At 38.4% G+C, this 13,021-nt stretch overlaps 1 long non-coding RNA gene across 2 annotated transcripts in view; it reads left to right on the top strand.

The window, feature by feature from the left end:
• Window positions 1–11,994, top strand: part of LOC112640998 (uncharacterized) — a 297,942-nt gene extending 285,948 nt beyond the window's left edge. Inside the window, exon 7 of one of the 2 annotated variants that reach the window (XR_007411560.1) lies at window positions 11,894–11,994. This is a non-coding gene — a long non-coding RNA (uncharacterized LOC112640998). The remainder of the gene's footprint in view (window positions 1–11,893) is intronic. The other variant, XR_007411561.1, reaches the window with a different exon arrangement.
• Window positions 11,995–13,021: the final 1,027 nt, after the last annotated feature.

Raw genomic sequence — 13,021 nt, 5'->3', positions numbered from 1 at the left:
AGCCAAAGGCAGATGTTTAACCAACTGAGCGATCCAAGTGCCCCCACTGGTCCTCTTCTCATGATTTTGTAGAAAAAAAAAATTTTTCAAGCCACTGGTCACTTAAAGAGTAGAATAATTGTTACTTTTAGCTTAAGAGATAATTGTTTTGACATGGAATACTTTATATTGGCAAAAATGGGTGCCATCTTGCAGGGGTCTTGGCAAACTGTCCCAATTCCTACTTTCCCTGGGCTCTTTTTGCTAAGGCTCCATCTCCTGAGAACCCAAATATCTTTCTGCTTGCCAAAAAGAGCCCCCCAAGGTTGGTGTTCAGTAATCAGAAAATATGTATCACCATAATCACTATCTCAGATACTTCTCACTGTTTGTTTTGTTCGGTTTTATATTTTCTAGAGGGCTGTCACTCCAAATGGCACACATTTTGAAATACATAAACGCAAGCGCAGAAAAATGGAAAACACTTGGATGAGTAAACAGGATGACATGGGCTAAGATGGCCTGATTTCTTGTCTCTCTTTCTCTCTGCTTACTATTCTCTGTTCATTCATCTCCTGTTTTGCTATTTCAGTTCTCCTTCCCCCAACTTTATTTGCATCTCCAAATTTGACTCTGTGTGACCTTTCAGCTACAGAGCTTATAAGAACAGACTAAATACAGTCAGTATCTGCAACTCTACATTCATTTTTCTCGGGAGAGGAATCCCATTGGGCTGACTTCCAAAGTAGAAACTTCCCTGTCACTGAAAGAATTCAAGCAGAGACAGGTTGGTCATCAGTCAAAGTAGAAGAGAGAGTTCTAGTTTGGGCATGGAGGATGAACCAGATGACCCCTAATTCCTTTCAGCTCTAGGATTCGAGTAATATATCTTTGCTTAAAACCCTCTCCCTAGAAAATATCTTCCAAAATAAACACCTACATCATTACTCTTTCTTCAATCTCTGTCAGAAGATTTGCTACTGTCATCGTTGAAAAACGATGTAGAACATTCCAACAATTTCAATTCCTCAAAATGCCAGATGTTATGTTATTAATCATTTATACATAAATATATATATGCATAAATATATATGTATTTACATATGTGTAGTATGAGACATGCATGGCTCAACAGTGCTGGATAAATTCTTTCAAAGAAAGAACTCTGTGGTGTGAAACATTTCCATTACAAATTAGTAAAATCCTCCATGTAGTCACCGTGTAATAATCTAGGCAATTTAGCATGCCGTCTCTGTGTGGCTACTGTCATAAGTTTGAACCAGGGGCTCAATACATAAGGGTAGCATTGCTAAGGAAACCATTCCCTTGGTATCCACCTGTGATTAACAAGCTTTGTCTTGCTTTTGTGTCTGACTTCAAGGTACTATATATTTAAGATGGGATTAACATGAAATAAAAAAAAAAAACAACAAAAGAAAACAAAACCCCAAATACCATTATTTTCAATTAACTACCTTTTAAAATGTAGATTAGTACAAAAGTTTAAGCAAAAATTTAATGAGGTTGCTTCTGTGTGTCGAGCTTATGTCCCTTCACTCACAATCAGCACTAATTGATTAGACTTGTTCTGTTTTGTTTCAGAGAAAAGTAGTTCTACTATTTTTATTCCATCCTTTGTCTCTAGAGGTAAAAGGTTGATGTCAAGTAGTGTGCCCTATTCTCTGGGTGGGGGCTGGGAAGAGGAGAGCAGCGAGGAACCAACACCCTCTTCAGTCTTCTTTTCTGTCTTTCTAGTCCAAGACTTTGGGATCTGCCTGTATAAAGCAGTTAAGTGTTTCTTCAAGGAGCTGTTATGCAGCTTTTTAATTAATTAATTATTGAGAGCTAATTCACAAACAACAAAATGCAGAGACCTCAAAGATTCAGGTTGATGCATTTTGACAATTATGTAGTAAATCAACTATATTTTTTAGCATTCCTTTTGTCTCCTCTATATTTTTGCTGTATATGTATTATTTTTAGTGATTTCTCTAGAGATTTGAATATTCACCTTCCCTTATCACAGAGTACCTTCAAATAGTACTTTCTTATTTCACAAACAAGGTAAGAACTTTGTATCCATACTTTCCTTTTTCCTCTCCTTACCACTGTTTTCCCCTCTTGTCATTTATTTTTCTTATGTGCCCATTGTTAATACTTTTACTTGAACTGGCCAATAGTCTTATAATTTGCCCATATATTTACTCTTCCTAATGCTTTTGGTTTTTCCTGATGATCAGGTCTTTCTTCTGTCATCAATTTCCTTCATCCTGAAGCACTTCTTTAACATTCCATGTAGGGCAGTTGTTCTGGGAATTCTCTAAGCATATTTCTAAATATTAAAAAAAAAAAAAAAACCTTCAATTTCACTTCATAGTGGCTGGATTTCTTTTGCTGTTTGTGTAATTTTATGATGTTTTTTCTTTCTGCTCTTTTCTTGTGTTGCTTAGCTTTGTCCCAGTGTTACTGTTTCTGATGTTAAGTCAGCCATCACTCTTCTTGTTGTGTCTCAGTATATAATGTATCTTTAATCTTTGACTAAAGTTTTTGCTTTCTCTTTGTCTTGGATTTTCAGAATTTTGATGACAAAGTCCCTAACTAACTGTGGTTTTCTTTAAATTTGTCCTGGCTTGGTGTTCACGTGCTTTTTGGATCCTAGGTTGATACCTTTAATCAGTTTTGGAAAATTCTCAGTCATTTCTTTATCAGTCAAATATTCTGCTCCACTTTCTCTTTCCTTTCCATCTTAGATTCCAATTCTTCATATATTGGACCATTTTGTATTTTTATAATGTCTCGCAGATCTTGGACACTCACTTCTGCATTTTATTTATATTTTTCCTTTTCAAAAAATATTTTATTTACTTAATCATGAGAGACACAGAGAGAGAGGCAGAGACATAGGCAGAGGGAGAAGCAGGCTCCATGCAGGGAGCCCAACATGGGACTCGATTCTGGGATTCCAGGATCATGACCTGAGCCGAAGGCAGGCGCACAACTGCTGAGCCACCCAGGCTTCCCCTATATTTTCCCTTTATATTCTGATTTGAATAATTCCTACTGCTGTGTATTCAAGTTCAGTGATTCTTTCCATTGCTATTTCTAGTCTTATGTTAAACCCACTGAATATATTGTTCATCTGATAACATTTTATATTTCTATTTGGTTCTTTCTTGTGTGTGTGTATGTGTGTGTTCTTTTGCTCAAATTCCACAGCTGTTTATGCATGTTGTCCACTTCCCTCAAGGTTCTTTAACATATTTAAATATAAGAACCTAGGATTTGAAATCCCTGCCTCATATTTCCAATATATTTGCCAATCCTGGGTCCACATCTATTTCATCTTCTCTTAATTGTAGGTGATATTTTGTTGATTCTTCATGTCTTAGACTTTGAATTATATGCCACACAGTGTGTGTCAAAAGAATACCAGAGATTGAAAAAAGCCATCTTCCCTTCTGTCATCTGCTGCTAGTGTCCAGTGGCATCAATCTAATCAGTTAATTGAACTGGGCTTGGGCTTTGTTGCAGCTTTAGGTTGTTGTACGTCAACACCAGCCTCAAATGTTTAAGGAACTCCAGAGATTTCTTCTTGCTTCAGAGTCCTTTTTGCTAGCTTTCCAAATTGTGGGTGATTTCTCTCTCCTGTACACACAGCTGTTTGTTTTGTTAGTCACTGCTAAGTCCTTTTTTCCTTTCACTTCCACTCTTGGCTTTCTGTAGCTCAGTAGTACTTTTTCCACTCTGCTTTCCTGCACTAACCTTTGGGAGACCTCTGCATTGCACTGGGCCAAGGCTCCAAGTGTCTAGGAAGAATTTTATTTTATTTTCTTCAGTCCTCCGGTTCTTTCTCAAATCTTTCACAGCCAGTGACTACAATCAGTGAAGGCTCCAAGTGTACCCAGAGGGATTTCCCATTGCCCTCCTCCACAGCCTGGCCATCGACTTACTCTAGTGGAAGGTCCTACAAACCACAGTGTGAACTCTCTCTCAGAGTTCTTGCTGGGCCCCAGCCATGGGCATATTATACCTGTGTGTTTGGTAATGTGTCATGGAAAGAGCTGGCAAGTAGATGCAGACTCCCTCTGTGGTGTTAGTGATTCTAATCCATCACACCAGCTCACATGTGGTCACCACAAGTTTGTTAAAAGCTTGGCTGGTTTACCCTTCCCAGCTCCTCTGCTACTCTAACAGCGCTGAAAGCAGCCGTAGTTCTCTTCCAGAAAATTCATCACTTTCTGGAATTTAGTTTATTTTTGTTTCTTCAGCTCTCATATGGCTTTAAAAATCTATGATTTTGTAGTTTAACTGGCTCATTGTTAGGGTGGGAAAGTTTGTAGCTTGTGACTTTCTGTATCTTGACTCAAACTGGATGTTCTCTTGATGCCTTTTTAATGTCATTAAAGAAATGGACTAGTCATTTGAGACTAAGTGACCATGATATTTACAGTGTAATTTTATTTCTTCTCTTTGTTACCTAACTGTGGATATGATGAGGTTTAAAGCGAAAATAACACACAGTGAGGTGATTAGATGCCATCTGTATGTAATTCATGTATATCTATGGGTAAATGTTCAGTATGTCCCTTTCTGTATGGTAGCCCAAGCCAAAAAAACTCTCAGAACAGAACAAACACACCTAATGAGCACAGAGCAATTCCTAAGAAAACAAAATGAGCTATAAGCATACAGTAGTTGTCCCCAGTGATTCTTGTACAATGTCAAATGTTATCGCCTGTGCTATAACCCACAGCATAAGACGTAGCTGTTCTTGCTTAAATAACGGCAACTGCTTTCCTAGAAACAGTGTTGCCAGTGAAATAAGATGTCATGACAACTCCAGAATGGCCTTCTCTGAGGAACATCTTCTCTTTGTGTGAATTAGGAAAAACAGAGAAGGTAGGTTGAAGGCATATGAATAATGACAAAATCTGAGATCTGTGATTTCTTAAACATAAAAGAGATAAACTAAGCACTACTGTTACAGCTGAAAAAATTAGGGAGACATAAAAAAGGATTGGGTCACAAACACACTCTGCTGGCACGCAGGAATCAAAAGAAGTGAAATATCACTTCGATGACTTCTGTCTGCCTAAACAGAGGGCCACAGAGCTTAGCATGTGTAGAAAAGTGTGTAGAATATGGGCCATTTCTCATTGGCGTCGTTTGAAGGAGATTGGAGATGATATACTTTTGAGGAAAAGGCAAAAATTTCCAGTGGCTTAAATGAGTGAGCAGAAGCTGTGTATGGAGCCCCTGGTAACAACAAATGGTTTAAGTCAGAGAATATGAGTCAAATGAGATGCTTGCAGACCTTTAACTATAGCAGTGCTAGCAAGGCCTCTATAATACTTAACACATAAAACAAATTATAACAATATCCTTAAGATTACCACACAAGTAATAGTGCTATATAAAAACTCATAAAAACAAAATGTATGGCTACAATAACCATATTAAAACAACTACAGTTTTCTCTTAAATAACCATATAACCCATGCTTGGAGGATATTATGCTACTTAGTGATTAAGCTCAAGAGGCAATGTCTTCCAGCCACTTGAAACTGAAGAAGAAAACAAAAGGCCAGTTCCTTCCTTTTCTCTGGGTGTGGGGATAATGACCTCAACGGAGGAGTGAGAGGAGTTGAGGGGAACAGGGGCAACATAGAGGAACAAACTTCTCTTTGATCATTTCTTTTCTGAAGATAAGAAAGAGCAGTTCTTTTGATGAAAACCATAAACACACACACACACATACACACACACACACACACACCCCAAAACCATGAACAGGAAGACTTTTATTTTTAAGGAAGTGTACAGTGAAGGACTGCGTAATTACAAAGCACAACAAATCTACATCACTTACTGAGTATTTAATCTCGTTTCTTTCTTTCTCTGACCTTTCTTGATTTGCTATTGCTGTAGAAGATTTGATCTCTAAGATAAAGATATTTCTGTGCTTCTGGCAGAGAAAGTAGGCAAAAATAAATACACGTGGTACTCATTTGCAAGCAATGCTCAAAGATACTGCATGATAATTGCATTAATTTGCATTTGTAGAGGATGTTGGAGTTTTGAGGGAGGCTATTAATAATGTACCTCTTCTATACCCAATTTTGGAACCATATGAAAAAGAAATAGAAAAATCAATAAGATAGAAGAAAAATTAAGTTTTGCTACTGCTGAAAGCTGAATATATGTGTGGCCACAATAGATTTGCTAGTATTTTACCTTCTAATTAGATCAGGTTCCTTCCCAGTCGTGGCATCTACCCACTGGGGCTTCTCTTTAAACTTATTCCTCCTTCCTGGGTATGGATGAGAGTGGGAGAGAAGCCAAGAGTGGTATTCTATAAGAAGTCTCTTCTCATGGAGGTATGGAGGTTTCCATAAAACAAGTCATTTAATACTCAGAACTGTCTTATGAGCAAAAAAGTTTCCATTAAGTTATATGTGAAGAAACTGAGGCCCAGAGGTGCAAAATGGCCAGATTAAAAGAGCTAGTAAAATATACAACTTAGACTTGGGCTGAGGTATTTTCCATCTAGGCTCTTGAAAAACAACCATTTTTGACTTGTTTTCAGGAAGACCAACATGTTTGATGACCTTAACTACACTTTCAAAACATTCTTAATTCTCAATTTTAAAAGTGATATTTCATTTCCATCTTCTCAACACATCTTTTGTTTTTATGGCTGGCTTTTGATTCTGTATGCTATGTCAAAATATAATAGGAAAATCATGGATTGGGGGAAATTCACCTCACATTCTCCGATATCAAAGGACAAAGGAACTTTGCCCATGTTGATAACTTTACTGGCAAGAGGATAGTATAATGGGTAGAAAGCATACATGACATTATTGCAGGTTTCATTGCTGTTCTTACCACTCTTAGGTCAGCTGCACTGACCTAAAAGCAGCACTGAACATCGCAGCAGCACTGAACATCGCAGGCCTCTCCGTGCAGGAACGTGGCCCTCGTAAAAGTAATGGCATGGGAGAACAAAGTATGTGCATCCTGCAAGAAGCCTCTCAAAAGCAAGGAAAGAGGACGAGTGTGGCCTGAGCTAATGTAGTTTATTCCTTTATCTAATTCATCATGAAATAAGCTCCATCTCCTCCTTTGGGAAAAACAAGTTAAGGAGCGATGAGAAGCCAGGAGTTTTTCATTAGATGACTTCCTCAACAAGGAAGGAGTCCTCAGGTGTGTGTCACAAGGCATAGCTCTGATCACACAATGTCCTTACACAAAGCCAAGCACTGCTGGTTCACAAATGAAGTTTGAAATCATTATCTCCTGTAATGCAGATTTTCCAGATTTGTATTGCAAGGATCCATTGGTGAACTCCAGACTCTGGAACCCATTGCTCATCAAATGTCCCATGTGCTTTCTCACATTTGTGACTGCTCTCATTAACAAATATTTCTTGGGATCCCTGGGTGGCTCAGCAGTTAAGTGCCTGCCTTTGGCTCAGGGCATGATCCTAGAGTCCCAGGATCAAGTCCCACAACAGTCTCCCTGCATGGAGCCTGCTTCTCCCTCTGCCTGTGTCTCTGCCTCAGTCTCTCTCTCTCTCATGAATAAATAAATAAAATCTTTTTAAAAAACCCAAATATTTCTTGTGCATCTAACATGTGCCAAGCATTATTTTAGACAGTAAGATAAATTAGTGAAAAAAAAAATACAAGAATCCTTGCCTTTGTGGATTTTATATTCTAGTGAGAAATGGATAATAAACTATGTATTTTGGAAAAAGTAAACTTACAGTATTCTAGAAAGTGATATGTGCTATAAAAATAGAGCAGGTTAAACAAAACCAGAAGTACGAGGGGCAGTGGGGGAGATGAGGAGACATTTTTAAAAGGGTGATCAAGATAAGGTTCATTGAAAACTTGGCATCTATTATTAGTTTCCTAGGGCTTCTCTAACAAATTACCCCAAAGCCAGGAGCTTACAACAACAGAAATTCATTCTTTCATAGACCTGAAGGCCAGAAGTCCAAAATCAAGGTGTTAGCTGAATCGCATTCCCTCTGGAGTCTCTAAAAGAGAATCCTGCCTTGCTTCTTTCAAATTCTGTGGCTCTAGGCATTTTTTCACTCATAAGTGCATAACTCCAATCTCCCTCTTCATCTTCACATGACCTTCTCCTCTGTGTGTTTTCCTTCTCTCTCTCTCTCTCTCTCTCTCTCTCTCTCTCTCTCTATCTTTCTCACTGCAAGATTTCATTCTTTCTATGGCTGAATAATACCATTGTATTAATCTTACCATCTTCTTTGTCCATTCATCACTCGATGGACATGGGCCACTTCTATATCTTGGTTATTTAAATAATGCTGCTATAAATATAGGGGTGCATGTATCCCTTTGAATTAATATTTTTGGGTTCTTTGGGTAAATTCCCAGTATTGCTGGATCATAAGGTAGTTCTATTTTTGACTTTTTTGAGGAACCTCCACACTGTTTCTGACAGTGGCTGCGCCAGTTTACATTCCCACCCACACTACACAAGTATTCATGGATAGAGCTTATTTTAGATTTATTTTTATATCCCCCCATAGGATTTAATATGGTGCTGTATATATATATACTACATACTTCTTGGTAAATATTCACTAAGTAAATAAGTGAACCCTAACTATGGACATATGACCATAATTTCTACCTGCAAAATAGTTCTGTCTTCTTTAGGTACAAAACATTGCTAATTTTCTGATTTTTCTCACTATGGAACTTTGTTGAGAATGCTCCTGCAGAATTATATCTAGTACAAATCTTCAGAAAAAGATTTTAAAAAGAATATATTTGGACACGTAAAAATAAAAGGAGAAAAGAGATCATTCCTTTTTATTTTACCTCTTGGGTTTTGTCTTATTGATGTCATAGCATCAAATCTGTTCTTACCATTTTACTACCAGAGAGGAATGATGGCACATTGCCTGAATACAAAATTTCAGTAGTTTTACTCATATTGTGTCTAACCATAACAATCAAGCACCATTTGCTTATAGTACAGTTATTTGTGGTTTCTGTGAAGGCAGAGTGTGACATTAATGAAGTGATTGGAAGGGGAGTCCATATGGGATGGTTCTGAATTTATGACAGTGTAATCACTCTCTGCCAAGCCAGGACAGGCAAGACCATTTTTGGCAGATTCAATGACAGCGATGTCTGTGGTGCCCCCAGAAGAGAGAAAGTTGGCATTATTCTTGTGGTACTTAGTTATTAAATCGTAAATCATGTTTGACCCTGTGTCCTCAATCATTTTCAATAAAAAAAGCTACATTCTGTTTACTGTGTTAATTTTCCTAGTCTATCAGAATAGAAACATTTATTAGCAGAGATTACTCTTTTTTATTCCTTTCCTCATGTTTCTTTTATTATCTCGCAGCCAAACTTTAAAGACAACACAGACAAGTTCTCAGGTTCTTTTTCTCTTGTCTTGATTGAACTTCTACCCAAAGAGTGTCCTGAGACAAAGTCTTCTTTTACTGGGAGTAATGCTTATGAATTAAGCAGAATTCATAAGCATAAGAATGCTGAATGAGCATTCTTATGTGTTGGGATGCTTGAACTTTCTTTGGCTCTTGAGATTATTACCTGTCTACTTTGCATCACTCCTCCCCTCTCTCTTCCCTCTGTGACTATGGTCCCTTCTTCCCTCAGCTTACACTCCCCATAATACTCTGTAATACTCTTTTCTGTATGGCCCCCAGTTAAAGTGACAGTGAGAAGACAGAGAGGAGGAGTTATTCTCAGAAGATTGTGTCTATCAGATGCAGTAGTTTCTTGGTCTCTGCCAGGAGCTCAACATTCATGGTCCAGGTGGCCAAACATGGCGGCTTCTCAGAGTCCTTTAGAAGCTCCTGTTTGTCCCATGATTTTTGCAGCTTCTCAAACTTCTCTTTGAGCTCCCACACCTCCATCTGCTGCAGCGCTTCAGGTGAAAGTCCTGAGTGACTGTTTCTATAGTCCTCCACATGCAGGTGCAAGTTCTAGAACTTCACACCCCACATTCATGTTGTTCCACTTGTTATAATAAACTCCTTTGTCTTCATAATACCTTTCAGTCTCTCTTTCTCTCTCTCTTTTCCTGAATGAAACACAGACTGATATATTCATCTGATAAACATTTTCTTAATCTAAGGTGTACCATATGCCAGACTAGACTCTGAGGCTGCAGAACTAAAGACACGGTCCTGCCCTCACACAGGTGAAATCTAGTGAAAAGAGGAAAAGTGAGCAAAGTGCAAATAAGATTTGTAGGAAGCTGGGGTCCCTGGGTGGTGCAGTCAATTAAACTTTCCACTCTTGGTTTCAGCTCAGGTCATGATCTTAGGGTGGTGAGATCGAGCCCCACATCAGGCACCGCGCTCAGCACGGAGTCTGCTAAGGTTCTCTCTGCCCCTCCACACTTTCTCTCTCAAATAAATAAATCTTTAAAATTAAGATAAAGAAAAGAATCTGTAGGAAGCTTATCTAATGCAGACTGGGGAGTCTGGAAGCACCTTAGGAGGAAGAAAGGACCTACGCTAAAACCAGTTAGGTCTCTTGCCTACCCATTATTTCCATAGCAGAAACTTACCTAAATTTTCAGAATCAAAATATTCTGCTCTCTCTCTCTCTCTCTCTGAATACAATTTACTTGTGATGATTTAAATGTAAATGTATTTGTCAATAATAGCCAATAACAGCACTTTCTCTAAAATCATTCTGAACACAGAGATACTTGAACATTTAACTTTTATCTTTGTATGCACAGAGTCTTGGAAAATTTCCACACAGAATGCCCCAGCATTTCCTTGCCTTGTTGAAAACAATTCAGTTTCCACCTAAGGAGTCCCTGAACAGAGCTGCTTCAGAGTTCACTCAGTGACTGAGCACTCCCACCCAGGATTGTATCATCAGCATAAAGATGCACACTACAGTCAGAACACTGCCTTGTCAGCTCATTTATAAAGATCATAAATAACAATGGTCCAAGGATTGATCCCTGAGGAACCCCCATAATGACATCCATTAAATCTGACATGACACTGTTTAATAACACAAGTGGTGTATGCCCTCTTAAGTAGCTAGCACACCAATTAATTAAGGATGATGCCATACCTAGTCCATTCCATTTATCCAGCAAAGAAGTATGCACTACCAATTAGGAAATAAAATGATGTTTGAAGCAACACTAAGTTATTTATCTAAGAGAAGATCTCTTGACTTGAGCTGTAACCTTGTGATAAGATGACTGTGTGCACACGCCCTCTCCTTCAGAGAGCTGTGACTGGTTGACATCTTATTTTAGCATGGAAAGAGAGGCATGATTTTAACTTGGAAATGACCCATCAACATCACATCCAGGATCTTCTCGGGGAAGGCATACTTAGACATAATTGCAGTAGATGAAGCTTTGAAGTAATCATCTTGCATGCTCACTTAAATAGTTAATAGGACAATCTAGTCCACTGGCACTTCACAGGAAGTCATTTCCACATCTTTACAACTTTGAGTGAAATGTAAAATGCTGTCCAGAGCCAGCCCTCTTTGCCAATTTATTTTCAGTTGAGGAGCTGTAAATAATTGCTGGTAAAACAAATAGAAGAAATGACAGAAATTGCATTGGCAGTATATATACCATTGGAGGACAAGGAGAAGAAAAGAGAAAATAACTTTTTCTCTTGTATTCAGAAACAGAAAAGTGAACGGTGAGAATAAAGATCCTCTTATCTTGGAAGCTGTGGGAAAGAAAGAGAGGAAGGGAGGAACATGCTTCGGCATCTCCAGCCGCCCGAGATAATGATGATGATAATGCCACATGATTGTACTTAATGATGTTGAATCAATTTATGATGACGATGATGATGATGATGATGATGATGATGAGTTTTAACTCAAATCGTGTAATGTGCCTTTATTAGGAGGAAGAGGGAAAGAAGAGAATAGTAAAGAGAAGGAAAGGAAAATGGAAAAAGAAGGCAAAGGAAGAAGGAGAGACAAGGCAAGTAAAGAGGGAAGAAGAGATGAATTGATCTAGTATTTTCATTGTCAATATTAGTTAATTTAGTATTTTTATTATTGTATTAGCATGGACATCTCTTTCAAACCTTTGTGATGCAGTCGGTAAAGATATTTTTCTAGGAATAATAAGATTTCATTGCATTTATTGGAGGGAAACAATGGGGAAAGAGTAAGTAACAACTTTATCCACTTGCTTTTCCTTAGCTAAGAGTCCAGAAACAGGGTCAGACTAGAGAATAAAAAGACTGGCAGAAATATGGTCAAAATGTTCTTCTTCTTGCAGTAAAGGCCAACTGAACAAATGACTCTTTGCCCCCTGGGTCAGTTCAAGCCTGGTCAGAGTAAATCCCTTTTCTAATATCAGAAAGTCTCCCGTCCTTAGACACAGCTGCAGCAACCTCTTTACTGGAAGAAGGGGCTCTGTTGAGTGCTTGACATTTGGAAGCTGCTTATTTCCACAAAAACTTCAGCCTTCACAAACATTAAAGTCAAAAGTTTTCTATAATTACTATCTGGGGGCAAGTGTGAATTGGCTCTAGATTGCAGAATTGCTTCTGCTAGATTTGGCTAATATTACAGGGGTTTTAAAAATAATAACAAGGATGCTTGTGTGAAAGCACTCTCCATGGTAGGATTTCAAAAGTGTTTAGAACGTTAATTGCGTAATTAGGGACCTCACCCACCATTAAGAATGAACCTAATTATCAAGCTGTGCTAGAAAATTAAGGATAGCTATCTTAATGCCACATAAAGGGAAACTGAGGTGCATAGAGATTGAGAGAGTGATATCAGATATATCAGCAAACCACTCTGAAGTTAAGGTCCCTGGTGACCGATTGCATGCGATAAATCTGAATTTACAGGAAACCTAAATGTCCATGATACAGTTGCATATTTTAGACCAGTGCTTCTCAGGGTGTGGTCCATAGACCAGCAGCAGCTGCATCATCTAGGACATGACAAAATGCAAAACCATAGGCCCTGTCCCAGACCCACTGAAACCAGAACCCTGGGGAAAGGAGCCAAGA

This window comes from Canis lupus, chromosome 6, assembly GCF_003254725.2.
Source record: "Canis lupus dingo isolate Sandy chromosome 6, ASM325472v2, whole genome shotgun sequence".
NCBI lineage: Eukaryota > Metazoa > Chordata > Mammalia > Carnivora > Canidae > Canis > Canis lupus.
The sequence above is the reverse complement of the archived record's forward strand: the minus strand, read 5'-3'. Positions and strand labels throughout refer to the sequence as shown.